This window comes from Cryptomeria japonica, chromosome 3 (genome assembly GCF_030272615.1).
Source record: "Cryptomeria japonica chromosome 3, Sugi_1.0, whole genome shotgun sequence".
Taxonomy (NCBI): Eukaryota; Viridiplantae; Streptophyta; class Pinopsida; order Cupressales; family Cupressaceae; genus Cryptomeria; species Cryptomeria japonica.
In genome coordinates, this window is record NC_081407.1 from 709,790,166 (window position 1) to 709,800,522 (window position 10,357).

Here is a 10,357-nt window from a genome sequence, read left to right on the forward strand (position 1 = left end):
GAAATTTTTGGAGATAAACTTTTGAAATGCAAAGCTAAAGACTCAACCTTGGGAAGTTGAAATGAAGCGAAGACTTTAAAGGACAAAGGACCAAATGACAATAGGACAAATTGACAATGTCTCACCTATATGCTTGGATACTAAGCTAGGTTTGACAAAAATGATATTAATGAAAGGACAAATTTTAGACAAGGTCAAGACTCCCTAACAACAACTTAGGGTATCATCCAAAGTTTTGATTTTTCAAGTTTGACAAACCAAATTTTTGAGACTAAATGCAAGAAGGCAATGATTATGCCAATGACTTAGGATATGACATGAAAATGATCTAAGGATACGATATGACAAGATGAAGCCAAGACAAGATGACAATACAATGATAAGGATATGCGAAGAACAATGACTTGGAATATGCAAAATACAACCTAGGCAAGACCTAATTTTAGCATGACAAGGATAATGCATGAATGTCACCTAAATGGAAATCTAGCTTGGATATGATAATGAAATGCAAACTTAGGGAAGTGATTTTGAACCTAAGTGCAAAATTAGAATGCTTGCAATGAAAAGGGCTAAAATGAATGGAGATGACAATATGCCCTATGACCTAAATGGGACTATGCAAAACCTAGCCTAAAGTGACATGAATTTTGAAACAAAGACATTTAATGTGTTGATGACCATGTTCAAATGTTGGATGAATACTTGGACAAACTTGGACCTTTGTTTGGATTGTGTTTTGAGTTGAATGTTGTTGATTTTGAAAATCCAAGTTGATTATGAGCACTTTTGAAAGTTTGTTTTTAATTTAACCTTTGACAATCACGGAAGACAAAATGTTTGTTTGACTTTGACTCAAAACAATCAAGCACATTTACAACAAATCCTATGGCTAACAAGGGCAATATCTGTTGAATCCTCTACTCAAAATACAACACTTAGTCGGATAGCTAGACGCTTGGTAGCACTAGCTCCCCCTTATAGTGCACTCACTTCTCAGGCATACCAAGCTTCGATTTCAAGGGGCATCACTTCCCAAGAACTTTCTATCTCTAACTAAGGAGTACATGAGAGGTGTCTTCAGCATGCGCGTATCACAACACCTGAGCCAATAGATAGAAGGTTTTTGGCATTTAAACAAGAGCTTATAGTAAGGGCATCCGTTCGGTTGGGTATTGATCTGGCAAATAAATCGTTGCAATACCATTCCAGCACCCGTTGTCTACAACTTTCATTGCATCCATAGTTATTTAGAGTGGTTCGGAAGAGCTTGGTTTTAGCCCGTCACCACTTAGGATCGTTCCCTCTCACCAATGCCTGTGCAAAGTGCCAGGCAAATCAGGAGGCAGGCCCAATTCTAAGGGTTAAAACATGCAATCAAACTAAAAGCAATCAAAGCATGCATGGTGTTCATTAACCTTTAGGAAACTAAATGTGCAACTACTTTAAAAAATCACATGCAAGATGTTTTAATAGAAGTCTTTGACCGCGTCCTGCATAAGATTTGTTAGTAGTTTCATTCTTAGTCTTCGTCACACATAATGCCAAGGTGTTGCACAGAGAATTAGTACCAAAGAAAACCAAAATATAAGAACATAATGCAAAAAAAAGTAATTCGCAAGTAAAAACACTGATTTTCACCTCTGTTTCTGGCCTTACACAGGCGCAGAATGCCTCAACACAGGTGCATAATACCTTGACACAGGCGCAAAATGCCTTGACACAGGCGTAGATCCCTTTGACACAGGCGTAGAATGGTTTGACATAGGTCCAGATCCCTCCTACACAGGCGCAGAAATTCCCAGAAAGCCCCGAGTTGCCCTGTTTCTTGGGTTTTCACCTGCAAATCAGCTCAAAAGCACTCAAAAACATAGTTAAGGGGTTAGGTTCACATTGGGTTCACCAATTAATGTAGATAGGAATCTGGAAATCATCAAAGCAAGTAGCAAATTACACTAGCTCAATCACGAAAACTAAATTGCAATGATAACAATCCTAAAACATTCAATAGAGACACGAAAACAAGACATTCAAATCAAATGCAAACCATCACAAATGCGAATATCTCCTCCATAATTCTCCATTGTCCTTCTTTCTCCTTCAAATTGCTTTGTTTGTGGATCTCACCTACAAATGCCAAGGCATAGTATGAAAGCAAGATTGTTAAGATGGAATGGCAATGTAAGGATACTAGAAGCGTGATTGATTGATCGGATCCGAAAATGTGATTAATTGATTGATCAGCTACCTTGATTGAAGAAATTCATCCAATTTATAGACAAATTGGAGAGATGACAAGATTAGCATGAAGAGATTTGAAAGGAAATTTCAAATCAAGAATGACAAATATGACAAATTATGACAAAATTGACACTTTCTATGCAAGATTGATTGATTGACAAATTATGACAAATTGACAAGGTTGCTATGCAAAATTGATTGATTAACAAATTATGACAAATTATGACAAGATTGACATGTCATTCCCATGAAATTAGGGGAAATATTAGAAAAATAGGAGAAAATAGAAAATTAGATGAATTGGAAATTAGGAAATTAGAAATTGATGAAAATTAGGTAAATTAATTAATAATTTTTCATTCATTAATTAATTCACAAAAAGAGAGAGGAATTAATTAGCCAATTAAATAAATATTTAATTGTGACAAGAAGACTTAGGATAAATAAATAAATTATTTAACCTAAAGGGAAAATGACAAACAAGATTAAATGAATAAATCATAAAACCTTAGAAGATGAATTAGAAATGCAAGGACGACAATTAGGTCTTGACAAAAGATAATTAATGTAAGGTCGATTTGATCATGGTTTTGATTGACAAAGAACCAATGCTGACAAATGATGGAGATTGATAAAGAGATCAAATTGATAGGCGCCAATTGACGAGGAACAATGACTAATTGATCCAAATTGACACGATTGAAAAGGACAATGATCGATGACAAATCGATCGCAAAATTGACGAGATTGACAAGAGGACAAGGATCGATGACAAATCGATCACAAAATGACAAGATTGAAAAGGACAACGATCGACGACAAATCGATCACAAAATGACAAGATTGAAAAGGACAACGATTGATGACAAATCGATCACAAAATGACAAGATTGAAAAGGACAAAACCCTAATTCTATTATCGATTAGGATTGACGATGTCCAAAATGAAATCGAATTGACGATGTCAAAATATGCTAAATGAGCACACACATTGATGTGACAGGATAAGATCGACCAAAATCATGACTGAATATTATTATCGACAAGACCAAATTCGAAAGTGAGACAAATGAAGAATGCAGAAGGACTCGATGCTCTCAAATGATAAAGACCAAGTGCGCAACATAGAAGAAATGTTAATGCGATGCAAAAAACCCTAAAATAAGGCAATGCGCAAATGTTAAAGTATGACTCCACAAGCGTTGACCATTTTTAGATGTCTACAGATGTATTTATGACTCTCTACGATATCCTTATAATGATCTTGCTTGTTTCTTAAGTGAATTAGAATAAATGAAAATGCATGTATCATACTAGGCATGCACCAAGATTCCATCTTGCATATTGAATTATTCTAGTTGCGCAATTTGTGTAGGGTTGGGTATTCTTGATTGACTAAGAATTATGAGGAACCGTATGCTTCAAGGTTGGGTGGAAAAAGAACTTGAATCTTGTTCTCACCTTCCTTTGAAAGTTTGAATGGAATATACCTAAAGGATTGGAGATCAAAGGACATATCTCACCCCCTTAATGTGTTATTTATCTTATATATGTAAACCTAAGCTTAAGGCAATTGAATGCCAAAGTTATGTAATGAAATTATGAATGATGAAAGGTATGATTGAAATACTATGAAAAGAGTACCCTATATTGTAATACTATATTATATCTCTTTATTGTGTATAGACTTGTGAATTTCTATTATTGCACTCGCATATATAATGACATTATGTGATTAGTGAATGATGAGAGAGAGAAACAAATGAATTTATTAAATGAATTATAGATTTGTTTGAAGAGTAAAGATTATTCGTTCTTTTAATGAAGTTATATCATTTACGTATTTACATTTTTGTATCAAAGGTCTAGGTTTATAAGACTAGAACCTATGAGATCACTTAAAAATTTGAAAGAATCTAATGATGAGCATTCTTGTGCCAGAATGGTGCATCTCAAAAAGATCACAAGAGACTCAGTGGCCGGGAATTAGCACTAGCTAAATTTTAAGAAAGAAAGAGAAGCAATTGTCAAAACAATTGAAGGAACCAACAAAGACAAAGCAATCTGGTTAGGCGACATTGAAACCTTAAGTCATGCTATGTCGTGAGTTCATGGGGAGAAAAGGATGATGAAGGAAGCTGATAACTTCACAATTCCAAACTCTCCTACAAAATCCAACTCTTTTTCACTTTCTAGAGAAAGGTATACTAAGGGAAGTATAGAAATTATTTGTCAAGATCCACGCGAACCCACTCTATCGAAAATAATTTCAATTTCCACTAGTGATGAATTTGAAGGATATGTACCCCATAGCTATGTGTCAAAAGAGGAATCCATGGGTTATCTACCCTATGACTATGATTGTGGTAGTGAACAAAAATCAGAGGAGTATGTTCCTCTTGATCATGTAACTGAAAGTAAATATGAGGAGTATTGACCTCTTGATTACCTTAATAGTCACTCTATGTAACCGAATGGATATTTGAAATCCTTACTATTATAAATAAAATTTTAAATCGTAAAATCTAGTGCATAAAGTTTCTTAGGGATTTTATGTTTATGAATTATGTCTTATTATATTTAGAATATCTTTTAACTTTATAAAGAACTAATTCAACTAGAAACTTCAAGTGAAAACAATCGGCAAAAGGGTTAGACCTAGAACCAACTAAGAAGGCAGAATCATGTCTATTTTGCAGTGATTCAAAACATCCTAATTTTCAAACCCAAGTTAATCTATATGTAAAACCACTGGGATCATATGATGTGATTTTAGGTATTGATTGGCTAACTTATAATAAAGCTATAGTAAACTATGAGGACAAAGTTGTCAATTGTGTTTATGATTATGGAATTCCAATTGAGATTCATGGGTTTCAAAAGCCTCTTGAACTGAGAAAAATCTCATCTATGCAACTCAAGAAAGCTCAAAGGAAGGGATGTTTCATTTTTTTTATCATTGTAAGTGACTTGGAGAGTGCTAAGAAAATCCCTAAGGATTATCCAGTTCTCAAAGAGTTCTTGGATGTATTTTCAAAAGATCTTTCAGAGTTACCACCAAAGAGAGAATTTGATTTCTCTATCGAACTCTTACTTGGAACCGAGCCACAATCCAAGGCTCCTTACATAATGACTACCATGGAACTATATGAGCTCAAGGCTCAATTGAAGGAGTTGCTTAAGAGAGGTTTCATAAGACCAAGTGTATCTCCGTGGGGTGCTCCAGTAATATTTGTAAAGAAGAAGGATGGTACATTGAGGTTATGTATTTATTATAGAATGTTGAACAAGGTAACCATTAAGAACAAGTATCCTTTCCCTAGGATAGATGAGATATTTGATCAAATGAAGGGTGCTACTGTATTCTCTAAGATCAACCTTAGATCAAGATATCACCAGTTGAGGATTAAGGAAGAGAATATCCCAAAGACAACATTTTAAACTTTGTATGGGCATTACGAGTTCACAGTAGTAGCTTTTGGCCTGACAAATGCTCCAACAATGTTCATGAACCTTATGAATAGTATCTTTCGAGAATATTTGGATGATTTTGTGCTTATATCCATTGATGATATATTGATATATTCCAAGAATGAAGAGGAACATAAGAAGCACTTGAGAATTGTCTTACAATGGCTAAGAGATCAAAAGCTTTTTGGCAAGTTTTTGAATTGTACCTTGTTTCAAGAAAAGGTACACTATTTAGGCCATGTTATATATGTAGAAGGAATTTTTGTTGATCCTGCAAAGATAGAGACAACCGTAGACTGGCCAACACCTCAAAATGTTTCAGAGGTTCGAATTTGTATGGGCCTTGAAGGGATACTATAGGAAGTATGTGGAAGCATTTTCTAAGATAGAAACACCTATTACTTCTCTTCAGAAGAAGGAAACTAAATTTGAATGAATTGAGAAGTGAGAAGAGGAATTTAAGATTTTGAAGCAAAAGTTGACATTAGTACCAGTCTAGACTATACTAGATCCTAATGGGCACTTCACAGTGATTACAGATGCTTTAGGTGAAGGTGTAGGAGGAGTGTTGATGCAAGAAGAAAAAGTGGTTCCTTTCGAGTCTAGAAAACTAAAGCAATATGAATTGAACTATGCACCACATAACTTGGAGCTTTTGGCTATTGTTCATGCATTATAGATGTGGAGGCATTACCTCCTAGGGAAAGCTTTTGAGCTAAAGACAAATCATTTAGGACTGAAGTACATCTTTACACAACCTAACCTCAATGCAAGACAAAGAAGGTGTCTTGAATTTCTAAGTGAGTACGATTTTGGTATAGAATTTATTAAGGGAAATGAAAATAGAGTAGTAGATGCTCTTAGCCAAAGAAGACATTTATCTGCTATATTTACAACAAGGATAGATTTGAAACAAGTGTTACAAAATCTTTTAGGAGATGAACATTATGAAAGGGTTAAACAATCCTTAGAGGTAGATCCTTTAGATCATCGATTTGATGGATATGTGATGGAACTGAATGGTATTTTGAGATACCAAAGGAGGATGTATATTCCTGAAGGTGGAGACCTAAGGAAGATGATCTTGCATGAGGTCTACAATACACCTTACTCAGGACAACTTGGAGTTACAAAGATGGTAGCTGAGTTGAGAACTTTGTATTTTTGGCCCAAACTTAGGAATTATGTGATAGAGTATGGGTCACTATGTGGCGAGTGAAAGCTGAGCATGTTCATCCAACATGACTTCTATTTCAACATGTCATACTTGAATATAAGTGGCAGGTAATTAGCATGGATTTTATCCAAGGGTTACCTATGAGAAAGAACAAGCATGATACCATCTTAGTAGTTGTTGATAAGTTCACAAAAGTTTCACACTTCATACCTGGGAATCTCAAGGATGGATCATTTACCCTTGCAAAGAAATTTGTGTAAGAGATATTCCGATTGCATGGTGTACCGAAAACCATTATATCAGATAGGGATACTAGGATGACGTCTAGATTTTGGACAATATTGAATGCATCTTTGGGAACTAGATTTAATTTTAGTTCAACATATCATCCTCAGATAGATGGCTAATGAGAAAGGGTTAATCAGGTAGTAGAGGATCTCCTATGGATGTACGAGATGGATCAACAGTACAAGTGGGAGAAATTTTTGCCATTGGTTGATCTTTCTTATCACAACTCATTTCATGCATCTTTAGGGATGACACCTTTTGAGGAACTCTATGGATGAAAGTGTTGCATACCCATTAGTTGGGATAAAATGGAAGATATGATCATCATTGGTCCTAATTTTCTCAAGGAAATGGATGAGCAGATGAAGTTGATCAAGAGTATGCTGAAGGAGGCAGCTGATAGACAAAAGAGCTATATTAATAGAAACAAGACTTTCTGATAGTTTGTTGCACAAGATAAAGTCTTTTTGAGGGCTAAGCCTCATAAGAGCTCTATCTCATTTGGGAAATCATCAAAGTTTGCATCGAGATATGTGGGACCCTTTGATGTGCTGTAAAACATAAATCCAGTTGCCTAAAGATTGGCTTTACCACCTCCTTTATCTCAAATCCATAATATTTTTCATGTTTCTTTGTTGAAACTATATTATCCTGATGCATCTCATATTCTTGACTAGTGATCTATATAGGTACAGGATCCGGGGGTGGTTCTAGTGGAGCCCATCCGAATCCTAGATCAGCATAGAGTGAAGCTATACAATAGAGATTTCACTCAGTATAAGGTCTAGTGGGACATATATTCTGAGGATAGTGATACATGGGAGGATGATAAGATGATTTACCATCATTTTCCTTATTTGCATTTATAGATTAGTATATGTTTATTTGCATGGGATACCTTGATACTCTAATTTGATTCATGTGTTGTGAACCTGGATAGCATGGATGATAGGGAAAAACCAACAAGAGGACCAATTAAAGTTAAATATAATCCTCTTGTTAAGAGACTCCTTCAAATGAGAGAGGAAAGGTTTAGGTTTTCTTGGTAAGGCCCACTTTCAATGTTCACAAGCTTCACTCAACCCAAACTACTAAGGCTCTCATTCCTCAACCCATCAATTTCAACATATGGATACCCCTGCTCACCACACATAGTTTATGATGTTTATTGATAGGATTTAGCTTCTTCAAAATGTTTAGACAAGGAGTTAAAGACTTTCTTTTGGTTTTGCTCTCAAAGACCTAGTTCAAGCTCACTTGCTCATGACTTACTCAAACACTTCTTATAGGTCTAAACCCCAAATATAGTACCACTGCTCTTACTGAGGTGTTAGGAGGATTTCTTGAGTGTTTTTAAATTATTTCCAATGTTTCTTCAAGCCCATTCAACCTTGCACCAATCGGGTTCTTAATTTTCTTCAAAACAGGGCTACAAGGAATAAGCCCTTTTTTAGCCCTCCTGAAACACTATTTTTCTCATTACGCACTCCCAACTTGGAATCTTTTAAAAAGGAGAATATTTTTGAGTACCCTTTTGGCCAAAATCATGAATTAGTGCCATGAGAGGTCTTGGGAAGGTCAATTTATGACTGTCCTATTTTGTAGCCACAAAACAAGGGTTTTTGTGAGCGTTTTTGTTCTTCCACCATAGTTACTCACTCCTAAGCTTGGTTAAAGCCTCCACACTATTGGGAAACCTTTTCCACAACATACCAATGACTTCCCTACCACTAAAAGTCAAGCATTATGCCAAACACTTGGCAAGAAAACTAAAAAAGAACACAAACACTATCAAAATCACTATTTTTCCGAGTTTTCACTGTCTGGGCTACATTTCATTGGGTTAGAACTTCAAAAATGCCTGCACCATGATGTCAAAAATCCTTCAAATAACAATTTAACTTTTTATTTAATAAATATAGTGAGGTAGTCATACATAGAAGGTTCCAAAGTCAAACTTGGTGCCAAAAACCATAACATTTCCCAAAACAGGGAGTTTGCTGCCCTTCACAAACAATGACACTTTATAATGCAAAATGGATAAATTTTGGTACTCCAACTTTCTTAAACTTACTTCTAGGAAAGGTGCAGACCTTTTTCCAACATTGTTAGCTCAAATAGACTTTGAGAACAACATTTTGCTCATAATTTCAATCTACTAGCCAAGTTACTCACTTAACTTGCCTAATAAGTGCTCAAATTCACCTTTTCCATCACAACTAACAGCACAAACTTAAAATACAATATGTAAAAAGGTCCAAATTGGTCTCCAAGGTTCATTTTTTCTTGGTTACCCATGGAGACCAAGTGTTTCAACCCATTTTCTTCAAAACCCCAGTTCAAGGTAATGAACTCGGAAAAACTAAAAGAATTTTTTTAATAAACCAAAACACAATAAAAACCCTAACACAAAGAATTAAAAAAATTCATAAAACCATGACACAAACTCCCATCAAATAAAAGTATAGAAATATTTCTCTGCACGGACTGTTCCAGCAGATTAAGCTTAAAAAGCATGAAAAGCAGTCATATTTTATTAATTTCCTCATGCTAATACAAAGTAAACCTATTTACAATGTTTGAAGTGTCCTTATATATTAAAAATAAAACCATTTCAACCCTTATGGTGTCCATAACTACCTTGTAGAGTGATTTTACAACTTTTCTCACTTTTTGTCAAAATGTTGCTTAACAACATTGACAATTTTTTACTCTTAGTGCATTTTTGGCCTACAAGACAAATATCTTCCACCTAACCATTTGAGATGGTGTCAAATAAATAAATATACCTACTCCAATTCCTTTCTAAGCTTGTTACAAGGTTTTTAACAAATTTTCACTATAATGCCATTTTTGTCTTACAAAGGCACTATGGGCCAAAACTGGAAAGAAAACTTGAGTAAAATTATCTAAACCACTCTAAGATAAACCTAAACCATAATGAAACCTAAAAAAAACACTTGGACTCTTACAATAGTCCTTTATTAAATTCTTGATCCCAACAAGATCAAACAAGCCAAAATTGTGAAGGTGCTCCTGCACCATACTCCCCAAAATTGAAAAAGTTCCAAGTCCTCTTGGAAATGTTACCTGCAAAATAAATGATACCTACAAATCATATAGGCTTCATCTTGACCTTGGGCATGTAATTGTCTTGAGCTTCATCATGCATGGCCAAAT